Raw genomic sequence first — 11192 nt, 5'->3', positions numbered from 1 at the left:
GTGTTATGGGCCCTACTCGTTAGAACAAATCACGTATGAGTTTTGGAATGTAAGAATGGAAGAATGGAAGTTCTTGAGTTTTAGCTCCGAAAGGGCACCTATTTTGGTGTTGTTTCTGACATCTCCTATTGAAAAATCCACCTTCTCCATAGTTTTTTTCAATGATGGGAGTGAATGTCTGATTTTGTCTTCATGGTATGTTTGGTTGTCTCTCGATTAGTTTTCATTCTCTCCACGATCACCATCATGTTTTGCAAAATTCAAAATGGATCCCTCATTAAGGACCAAGAAGGAAATTCAACTTGTTATCAAAAATTGGTTATGTTGAGGAGATTTCTCCTCAGGATTGAAATCCTATGTAAAATATATTTAAACTTATTATTGAACTGGTAACAATGTCGGGTTTTCTTCCTAGTTCTTTCCCAGTGGAGCCTTTGAATTAGATGGTCAATAAAATAATGATTGAGGGATATCATTGCTTATGAGATCTTCATATTTTTAGTTATATGCACATGTATATTGAAAAGTAGATAAAATGGTGATGCTCAATCATGCAAATTTCAAGTTCAACTTTGTTAAGAAAAAAATTGATAAGCTTGGAACTTCAATTCAATTTCGTGATTAATCAGAGATAAAACAATCTTACATTGTTGTTGAAAAATGAATTATTCAATTCCTTGGTTTAACTAGGTATTTAGAAAATTCAATTAGAAAGGGAAAAAAATGAATATGCACCTCTTGTTATAAAAATAAATTGCTTTACAAAATTGGACACTTAGAAAAAATATGGCTTTGAAAAAAAAATTACACCTCCAAGAGCAAAAAGCCCTCTGGATTTTGTATGGGAAAATGTTTTAATCCCCTGGGAGGCAACAAAGAATATTCTTTCATCATTCCTTTTTAAAATCATTTTTTTGAAATCAAATAAATCATAGAAATTAGATAAACAAAGAAAGAAATTATATTTTCTAATATTTTCATAAATATCTTAGTCTCAACAATAAATCTTTTTCAATAACTACCCTAAACCCTATCCCCTCAACTTCAAACCCACCTAACTAACTTTTTCACTTAACTCCTTGCTAAAGGTGGGCACTGACCTTCTTGACTTGTTTGGCATCAAATACTTTATTTTTTTTACAATTGAAGGGGGGGGATTTTGACATTATAGTGGTTGTACCAACGATTGACAAAGTGGGAGCAAGTTTTTATTATTATTGGGTATTGAAGTCACTACCCAAGCAAGCTTAAAACATAGTTTTAAAACTTGATCTCACCTTACCTTTATATCTCTCATGCTTTTTCCCTTGACTTGGCATATCTCTTGCATTGGAAATCTTTTTTGCTGCTTATGACAGCACTGGGACAATGTCGGGTCCATTTTTTGGGCCATGTGGCCACATGGGTGGAATGGGGGCTTAACATTTATTAAGGTTTGAAATTTTGAAACCCCTTTTTCTCACCTCAAAACATAAACTTTGTTTTAAAATTCCCACGACTCACCTTGTTAAGTGCTTGGGATTTTAATTCCTCATTCTTCCCCCCATCATGTGAATTCATACAGCCCCCTTATCTTATCAACCTACACTTGGTAAAGCATCCAAGTGTGGGTCAGTGGGATTTCCACTTGCTTGGCAGACTTAGGATGTGTTTGGATTGCTTTGGCAACACACAAGTAAGCTTTGAAAAGCACTTGGGTTAGATTGTAGGGAGTTAATGGGTTGTTAGTTAAGTTTAATTTAGTTAGTGATTTAAATAAAGTTTTAAATGTAGTTTTGTTTAGTTTAGTATATTTTAGTAATATTGTATGAAGTTAATGTGTTAAGTTTTAGATGTTAGTTAGTTTTATTTGTTAGTAAATTAATTAATATGTTTAGTGTTAGTATGTTAGTAATAAAATTTTTAATTATAGTTAAGAGTTTTGTTAAGAAAGTAAATTTATATGTTTTTTTTTAATATTAGTTAGTAATTATTATAATTTTAAAATCTTAGTAAATTTAATTGATAGAAAGTTAGTTAGTTTAAATGTTATGTAAGTTACTTAGTTTAGTTTTAGTTTATAAATATTAATTAGTTTTTATTATGTTAGTAATTTTAATGTTTTATTAAGTTAGCATTAATTTGTTTTAAGTAATTTTTTTTAGATTGGTATTATTTAATAATGTTAGTTTAGTAGATTATGATATTTTATTATGTAATCATATTTAATTTAATTAATATTGTTATTATCTTTAGAAATGTTTTATTTCTAATAGAATTATAGATTAAATAAAATTGTGATTTAAATAAATTTTAAATATAGTTTAATTGTGGATGTAATGTCACATTAATTAGTAAGTTCTTTTGAATTTAAATGATTTGAAAGAGTTCGACTTATCTTTATTTCTCTTAAATCATTATTGAACAATTTTTGATGTATTGTTGATAAAATAACGAACAAATTTTGATCTTGATTTAATAATGACAATTTAAATTTAATGATTTATTCCTACTCATGATTATAAACTTAAGATGAATTGTAGTGAAACTATACTTCACTTACAAGATAAACATATTAAAACTTAGTGGATTTAACTTTTAAAAAAAAAAATTACATGTGTTTTTGCCCCCTCATTTTTGGGCACGACATTTTTGGTATCAGAGCTCATGTTTCAACACTAGGAACCTAAAACCATTATGCTTCTAAACTTAAACTAAACTTTAAATTGTGAAGGATGCCTCATGTTACTCAGAGCAATCGACGAGGTCGAGGTCGTAGGGCGAGAGGTAGTAGAGTATAAGAGGAAGATGGACCACCACCACCTCCACCACCACCACCGAACCTGAATCAAGATATTTTGGATGCCCTTTAGACATTTATTGGTGTAGTCTAGTAGAGGGTACTACCTGTAGTACAACTAGGGTAGTAGATTCCTAAATGGGAAGCAGAGGGACCCAGAGGAAGTAGGGCTAGAGGTAGAGAGAGGAGTAGGAGTCCCCCATCAAGGCTGGTAGAGGGATAGAGTGAGCATGAGGTTGAGTTGATACATCAGAGAGGACCACCACTAGATAGACCTCCTAGACATATAGGAGATGATATCAAGGAGTTGATATGACTTGAGCCACCATTCTTTACCAGTTCCATAGAGGAAACAGTATCAGAGGCTTGGTTATAGAGCCTATAATGGTTCTTTGGATTATGTCCTTATGAGAGTAATTTAAAAGCACACCTAGCAGTCCATCAGCTAAGAGGAGATGCCTCCAATTGGTGGTATCAGGAGTAGACTATAGGAGGAGTGAGGATGGATACCCTCACATATGAGTCATTCTTGGAGAGATTATGAGAGAGGTACTTGTTCGAGCACTTTAGATAGAAGCAGATAGAGGAATTTCATTCTCTATATTAGAGGGGTCTTACAGTAGCTCAGTATGAGAGCAAGTTTCTTAAGCTCCTTCCTTATGTTGAATACATGAAGGATGATAAACTGCAAGTTCATTGCTTCATCATGGGCCTGAATTTCTCACTCCAGGATCCAGTCCATTTGGCCTTCCCTACCACCTTTAGACATGTAGTTTAGATAGCATTAGTTTTCGAGGATACTCAAGGTAGATAGGAGTCACAGGATTGGACTCAGAACCAAAAATCTACCTAGTAGAAACTCCCTTGAAAAGGGAATCAAAACTATACAGCAGGGTCCTCTAAGGGCCAATAGACTTAGTAGCAAAAACCACAATAGCAGCAGCATAAACCCTCACAAGCAGTGGTAGTCATAGGGTTCCAGACAGGATTAGAAGGTACAAGCCCCTCAGTCATAGTTACTAAAGACTCAATAGTCTTCTAGGGGTGGATACAGTGGATCTAGCATATTAGGGGGCCCACAATAATCTAGATCATAAGGTGCACAATCTTATACCTGAGGAACATGCTACACTTGTGATGGCATGGGTCATATCACTAGAGAGTGTCCATGAGGAGAGTCATCTAGTGGTCAGAGAGGGTCTTTTTTAGAGCCGACAGTTGGTTACATGGGCATATACCATAGAGTTTTTGTAGCAGTCGACAACTACCAAGCTAAGCATTAGGCCATAGTGATCGAGGCTATAAGTATTATATAGGGCCATATGGTTGCAATTTTATTTGATTCTGGAGCTATTGACTCTATTATATCTCCATATGTAGTGGAGCGTTACAGGCACAAATTAAATAAGTTAGTAAATGATGATGAGCCTATAAAATGTCATATTTATATTCATCTATTACAATAATTTACCCCATGATTTCAATATATTTCCATCATTTTCATACATTAACTTGATTTATGAAGCATTAACTATGATAAATGATTTATTAATTTATATTTATATGTGTAGCTAGTTAATGCTAAATTGTGATGATTTATTATGTTAAATGGTTATTTTTGAATAATAATTATATTGAGATGATTAACATGTTTATTGTGAGATATTTGAGTTGTTCATGTAGCTGGAAAGAAGGAGAAGCAAGTTGACACTTGTCAATATTCAGTAGTTGTAAAAAATATAGAAAATGTCAAAAGTTAGTTTCCATAAAATGAGCATATCTTACTCAATTATTAATGAAATTAAGAATGGCTCATAGATTTGGAAACCTAAAAACAAGGTACACAAACCCTTTTCAATGTTTGAGTAAGTTTAGAATAGTTAATGAGCACCACAGATTAGAAGTTGATTGAGTAAAAGGTGGCACATTCTCAAGTAGTAGAAAATCACTTTCAATAAAATGTTCATAACTTTCGTATTTCTTAATGAAATTTAGATTTTAAAAATCATCTAGAAAGATAAAAATTAGGAGCACAATCTAGTATAAGGTCTTGATATAATTTTTAATAATAAATGAGAACAATGCATTTGAGTGGACTGTTGAAAATATGGAATAGAAAATCAGCACACTTAGTCATTAGTTTTGTAATAAGTCTCTTCCTTGTTTAAAGGAATGATGAGACACTTGTTAGATGGTTTTTAGAGAGCCAATAAGCTTTTACATATTATAAATTGTAATCAAGCATTTGAGATAGACATATATATGGAGATATAGATATATATTGATATATGGAAAGTTGTAGTCTATAGTATATAGTTCCTACAACCATTATTGTGTAGTTTCTTATAGTTTGCTACAGCCATTACTATATACATAGATTTATTTACATCATTTTTATAGTTTATGTTTTGCAATGATAGAATAGCTTAGAGAGTTTCATGGTGCATATACTTTGTAGACATGTTTCAAGTATACGTCCTCGGGTTGACAATTTAAATGATTCTTCTCCATAAGAAAGATAGCTACTTATTTTGGATGTCCAATCCATGTGTTGTATTTTTAGAACCAAATTATTGATCTAATTGAGAACCCACCATTTTTTGCACCATTGTTGAGGATAGGTCAAGTTGTTAGAGTCTCTGATTTTGTTACCAATTGTTTATCATTTTTGTAGAATCTTAGTTTCTATTCAAAGCACTTAGGATTAGAAAAGTTTGCAGCAATGCAATATGGATTTTAGATCCATGGAGAATAAGAATGAAGAGCCACTACCATTTTCAACAAGTTTGGAAAGAAATAAAGACATAGTTCTTTAGAATCATAGAATAATTTTGTTCATATATTGATGACAAAATGATGATTTATGAAGTGGCAAATGAAGACAAACTTATTTTGGAAAATGAAGAAATCACCATACACAAGGTTGCTACTAAAGATGAATGTGATATCAAATTATAACTCTTATTTCAAGAAGAGGATAAAGAGGCAACTCATCAACATAGAGCCAATAAGGAGGGCTCAAAAAAATTTCTTTCATGAGGGTGTCCAATTAGACATCTCATTCATATGGAGGAAAAGATGTTATCACAAGCTATCATTGTAACAAAAAAAGAAGTTAGAATTAAAGATGAAGCTACATATGTAGCTGCAACTAAAGGAGAAATATTTCATTTTATTTATACACTTTAATACAATAATATATATTATTAGCATGAAGTAATAAGTGAGTTGGTTAATATCTTTCCAAAAGTCTTGTTGTTTGTTATGTTTCTACTGATCCTGCAACTATTTGTCATTGTGCATAAGCATGTGAAGAATTGGAAGATTTTGAGAAGAGGAAGATACTTCAAGGAACCAATATAAGGTTTTATTTAAGAAGGTTATTTTTTTGGTTAGTGTAGGTTAGGATAGGTTAGAATAGGGTTTTTTATTCAATAATTATTGTTACACAATGTCTTAGAGTTAGTAGTTGTCTAGTTTAGTTTGTGTCCTATTTCTTCTTGTCTCAATGACTATTTTGGAGGAGTTCATAGTTGGTTGGCGAGTGAGTCAAGTTTCTAATTCTATAAGAGAGTCTTTCCTTATATTTCTAAAAATTTCATTGAGTATTTGAGTCTTTATAATGTCAAGAATGTATTTTTAATTATGGTTTTTAGTTGGTATTATCTGTAGGTTTCATGTTATAACAATCAATCCTATAGCAACTATTGTTTGGTTTTTAACAATCAGTCCTGGATAGCTACTACTCTTTGATTTAATAGACAATCCTACAACAACTACTATGTGATCAACAAGACAACTTGCAAAAAATATGAAGACAAAAACTTGATATTAAATATGCCACACTCTTGGAGGGACTTGATTATTCAATGATAAAGGGACCTATACTTTTAGATATTTGCAATTTTTGAAGCTTCTCACAATAACAAAAATGGTACTAAGTTTATGATTTCCATTTATTCATAATATTTATCATTTTTAGTAATTGATTATCTATGAATTGTATTTTATTTTTCAATTATTATTATTGTAATTATATGCTTCATAACTAATTTGATTCTACCCTCATACATACATTGTCATTTGAAGATAAACAACCTTTTGGCTAGGGGGAGCACATGTATACTTGGTTTTATTACCATAAATAATAGGAGGATGATTGTACTTTTATATTACTTCTGATATTCTTGACAATTGCTTAAAGTTGTCACAAGATTTCATGCTAATAACTTTCATGACTAACTGATGCCTATCCCTTGCTTGAGGACAAGAAATATTTCAACTTGAGATGATTAACATGTTTCTTGTGAGATATTTGAATTGTTCATGTGGCTGGGAAGAAGGAGAAGCAAATTAACGCTTGTCAATATTCAGTAGTTGGAGTAAATGCAAAAAAGTCAAAAGTTAGTTTTAGTAAAATGGTGCATATGTTAGTCAATCTTAATGAAATTAAGAATGGATTATATATTGAGAAACCTAAAAAAAAGGCTCATAAAAAAAATTCAGCATTTGAGTTAGTTCAAAATAGTTAATGAGCACCGCAGATTAGAAGTTGATGGAGTAAAAGGTGGCACATTTTTAGGCAACAAAAAATGACTTTGAATAAAATGATCATAACTTCCATGTTTCTTAATGAAATTTATATTTTAAAAATGATATAGAAATATAAAGAGGAGCACAATCTAGAAAAAAGGTTTGGTATAATTGTTAATAATAACTGAGAACCATTTACTTGAGTGGACTGCTAAAAATGTGGAACAAAAAATCAACACACTTAGTCATTAGTTTTGTAATAATTCTCTTCCTTGTTTAAAGGAATGATGGGACACTTGTTATATGGTTGATAGATATTCAATAAGCTTATGTATTCTAAATTGTAATAAATCATTTGAGACAGGCATATATATATATATATATATATATATATATATATATATATATATATATATATATATATATATATATATATATATATATATATATATATATATATATATATATATATATATATATATATATATATATATATATATATATATATATATATATATATATATATATATATATATATATATATATGGAAAGTTGTAGTTTGTAGTATACAATTCCTGCAACCATTATTGTGCAATTTCTTATAGTTTCCTACAACCATTACTGTATACTTAGATTTATTTCCATAATTTTTTATAGTTTTTTTTTTCAATGATATAATAGCTTAGAGAGATTCAAGGTGCATATAATTTGCAGACTTGTTTCAAGTATACATGCTCAGGTTGACAATTTAAAATATTCTTCTCCATAAGAAAGATGGCTACTCATTTTGGATGTCCAATCCATGAGTTGTGTTTTTAGAAACAATTTATTGATCTAATTGGAAAGCCAACATATGCCAAAAGTGATAGGTAACTGAAACTGGGGAGATAGCCATCTTGGTCTTTGTTCCTTGATTGATACATACATTAATATCCTATCTTATCTAATAAAAACTATATTTATAGTCTCATTTTTACATTATCATTTGTGATGGTTGTATTATCTTGTGATGTCCCTCTAATAAGGCATGATGATGAAACTAACAATTGGATAAAGATCCCTAAACACTGCACTTTCATTTTCATTACAGGTTACATATTAGTATTTTCATTTGGTTAGGATAGAGCCTTCATTATTAAATTAATTATTGGAAATATTCAATGCTCATTTCTTATTAGTTAATTTAATAAACTCACTTTCATTATCCTATGATCAATGGGTTAGTCACTATATCATCACATGTAATCTATCCAAATTTCTAAGTTTCCTATCTTGGAATGTAAAACATAATTTGTGGAAAGACAAATGACACTATTTCTATTTGTAAATAGACAATGTTTTTTTTTTGTGGATGTCCCAACTCTTTCATGAATAATTTGTTGGAAATGATTGAAAAGATCATGAATGAAGGATAATGGAACTGGTAAAGAATGTTTTCAATCATTGTTTTGTCATTGATGTCAAACTTTCTACTTGTAGGAATGACAATTTTTTTAGTGATCCAAATACTATCAATTGGTTGATTGACAAGGAGGTGGCAATCAATAAGATGTAACTAGAGTACCTAGAGAAAGGTTGAAGTTATGATGATGAAATGAAGTATAAAGATCAGCTAAGCCATTGATGAAAGAGTGTATTGATGACATACTCTAAGACACAAAGGATGGACACACTAAGACATATCAAAGATGTAAGGATTACCTAAGTTCATTAGAAAGAGTTGAGCAAGCTAGTTAGAACTAAACAGATTCTCAGTTGAAGTCGAGCAATTTCAACCTTAGTATAAGCTGAGTGATTACTTAGATGCCTTCAGGTGTTGAGTAGTAGAAAAAGATAATGGATGCCAAGTAAGTTTTCAAGTGCCGAGCAAAGCCCAAATGCTTTAGGTGCCGAGTGCTAGTAAATAACATTAAGAAGTTGAGTAACATAGAAGGTGTTGAGCATCAGTAAACCAATAATGCTGAGTTGCTGCATTATTTTTTAAGACAAGATTCACCAAATCAGCAGCAATAAGGTTGTTGCATCAAATTTTGTGAAGTAGTTGGAAGTTATGAATGATGAGTAGATGTCATAGAATTCTATGTAATCCATGCAAACCAATCCAAGGTGAATGCTAATGGATTTATCATGAAGTTTTTAGATAGAAACAAGATATGGGATAGATACATTGTATCCTACCTAATCCATTGAAACCCTAAAGTTGGAAAGGGAGATTTGAGTGGGAAATCAAGAACAAAACTTCTCTATAAGGAGTTACAGGTCAGAGATCAAGTGTGTATGCATGAGAGGGAATTGGTCATAAGTGTAATCATGTGAAGAAGCCAAGAAGAGTAAGAAAAAAGCATCAAGACTATGAGTTGATCAAGTGATCAGAGATTGCATTGGCATAACGAGTGGAAGAACTCAAGGAGATAGATCTTGAAGGGTGAACAAGCTATTAGCACTACAAGGAAGAGAAGCCAAGCAAAGAAAGGAATTGAAGAGTGATCTAAAATCTACATAGTTAGGGTTGCAAATTTGTATCAGGTTAAAACCCTTCTAATACTTTCTTACCATTGTATTAGATATTGAAAATCCTACATTGCTAGGTTAGCTTAACAGCTAGATGGATAAGCCTCGGGAAAAGAATCAAAGATCCTGAGGAGAAGGATAAAGAGATCCTTAGGAGAAGGATAAGAGATCCTTAGGAGGAGGATAGGAGATCCTTAGAGAGGGATGAAAGATTCTTTTGAGAAGATGACTAAAAATCCCATGGACTTGGGTGAGCCTAACAACTCTATGTAAATCCTTTAACAGGGTGACATTCCAAGTTGAATGTTCTTAAATCCTTTAACAAGGTCACATTTAACAATGTGTTGTAGCCTTTAACAGGGCAGACCATCAGAAGTGGTTGAAATCAATTATGCAATTATTTTGTGGGTATCATCCCCACTCCATTTTTACCTTCTTATTCTTGGAGGGTTTCTAGGTTATCAAATCCTTAGTGTTATGGTGTGATGCATGTTTATTTTTCATGGTTGTTTAAATGTTTAATTGCATGCATGATAATTTTAGTTATCTACCATTAAGGATTTGTAGAAAAAAATTTATTGGACATCATTGGACGTTGGATAACTGATTCACCCCCCCCCCCCCCTCAGTTATTCTAAATAATTCTAATAATTGGTATCAGAGCTCACTGTTGATTTGTTTCAAGGCACGAGCAACAAGAAGATCAAGATGTCCAAGAGAGAAGTTCCCAAGCTAAACAAAGACAACTTTGTTGCATGGAAAAGTCTAATGAAGCTACACCTCAGATCAATAGGCGACTATGCATAGACCTCAATTATAGTTGATCATTTAGAACCTACAAGACCCCTCACTATAGATGACATGAGCAAGAAGAAGGAGCACAATCAAGCAATGTTAGATATTGCTTCAGCACTAAGCTATGCCAAGTATGATGTCATCAAAGGATGTGATACTTCACATCAGATGTGGAATACATTATCAAGAATCTATGGAGGAGATGACAATGTCAAGAGAGCCAAAAGAGAAAGCCTAAGAGGAAAATTTGATGATATGAAAATGGAAGAAGGAGAGAATACTGCTCAATATGGTGCAAGGATGAAGGAAGTAGTCAGTTCCATAAGAAGCCTAGGAGGATAGTTAGCAGAAGAAACAGTATGCAAAAAATACTTGAGAACTTTGCTTCCCATCTATGTTATAAGAGTATCAACCATCCAAGAGCTAAGGTGTGTACCAGGCAACATAGTGACATTTGAAGGAATAATTGGAAGACTCACTGCCTTTGAACTATCCAACTTTGACAACTACAAGCCAGAAAACTTTGAATCTACATTCAAAGCTAAGATGACGATAAAGACAATGATGAGGTGCA

The sequence above is a fragment of the Cupressus sempervirens genome, chromosome 1, assembly GCF_028749045.1.
Source record: "Cupressus sempervirens isolate cs-2001-9-10 chromosome 1, ASM2874904v1, whole genome shotgun sequence".
Taxonomy (NCBI): domain Eukaryota; kingdom Viridiplantae; phylum Streptophyta; class Pinopsida; order Cupressales; family Cupressaceae; genus Cupressus; species Cupressus sempervirens.
Note: the sequence above shows the minus strand (reverse complement) of the source record.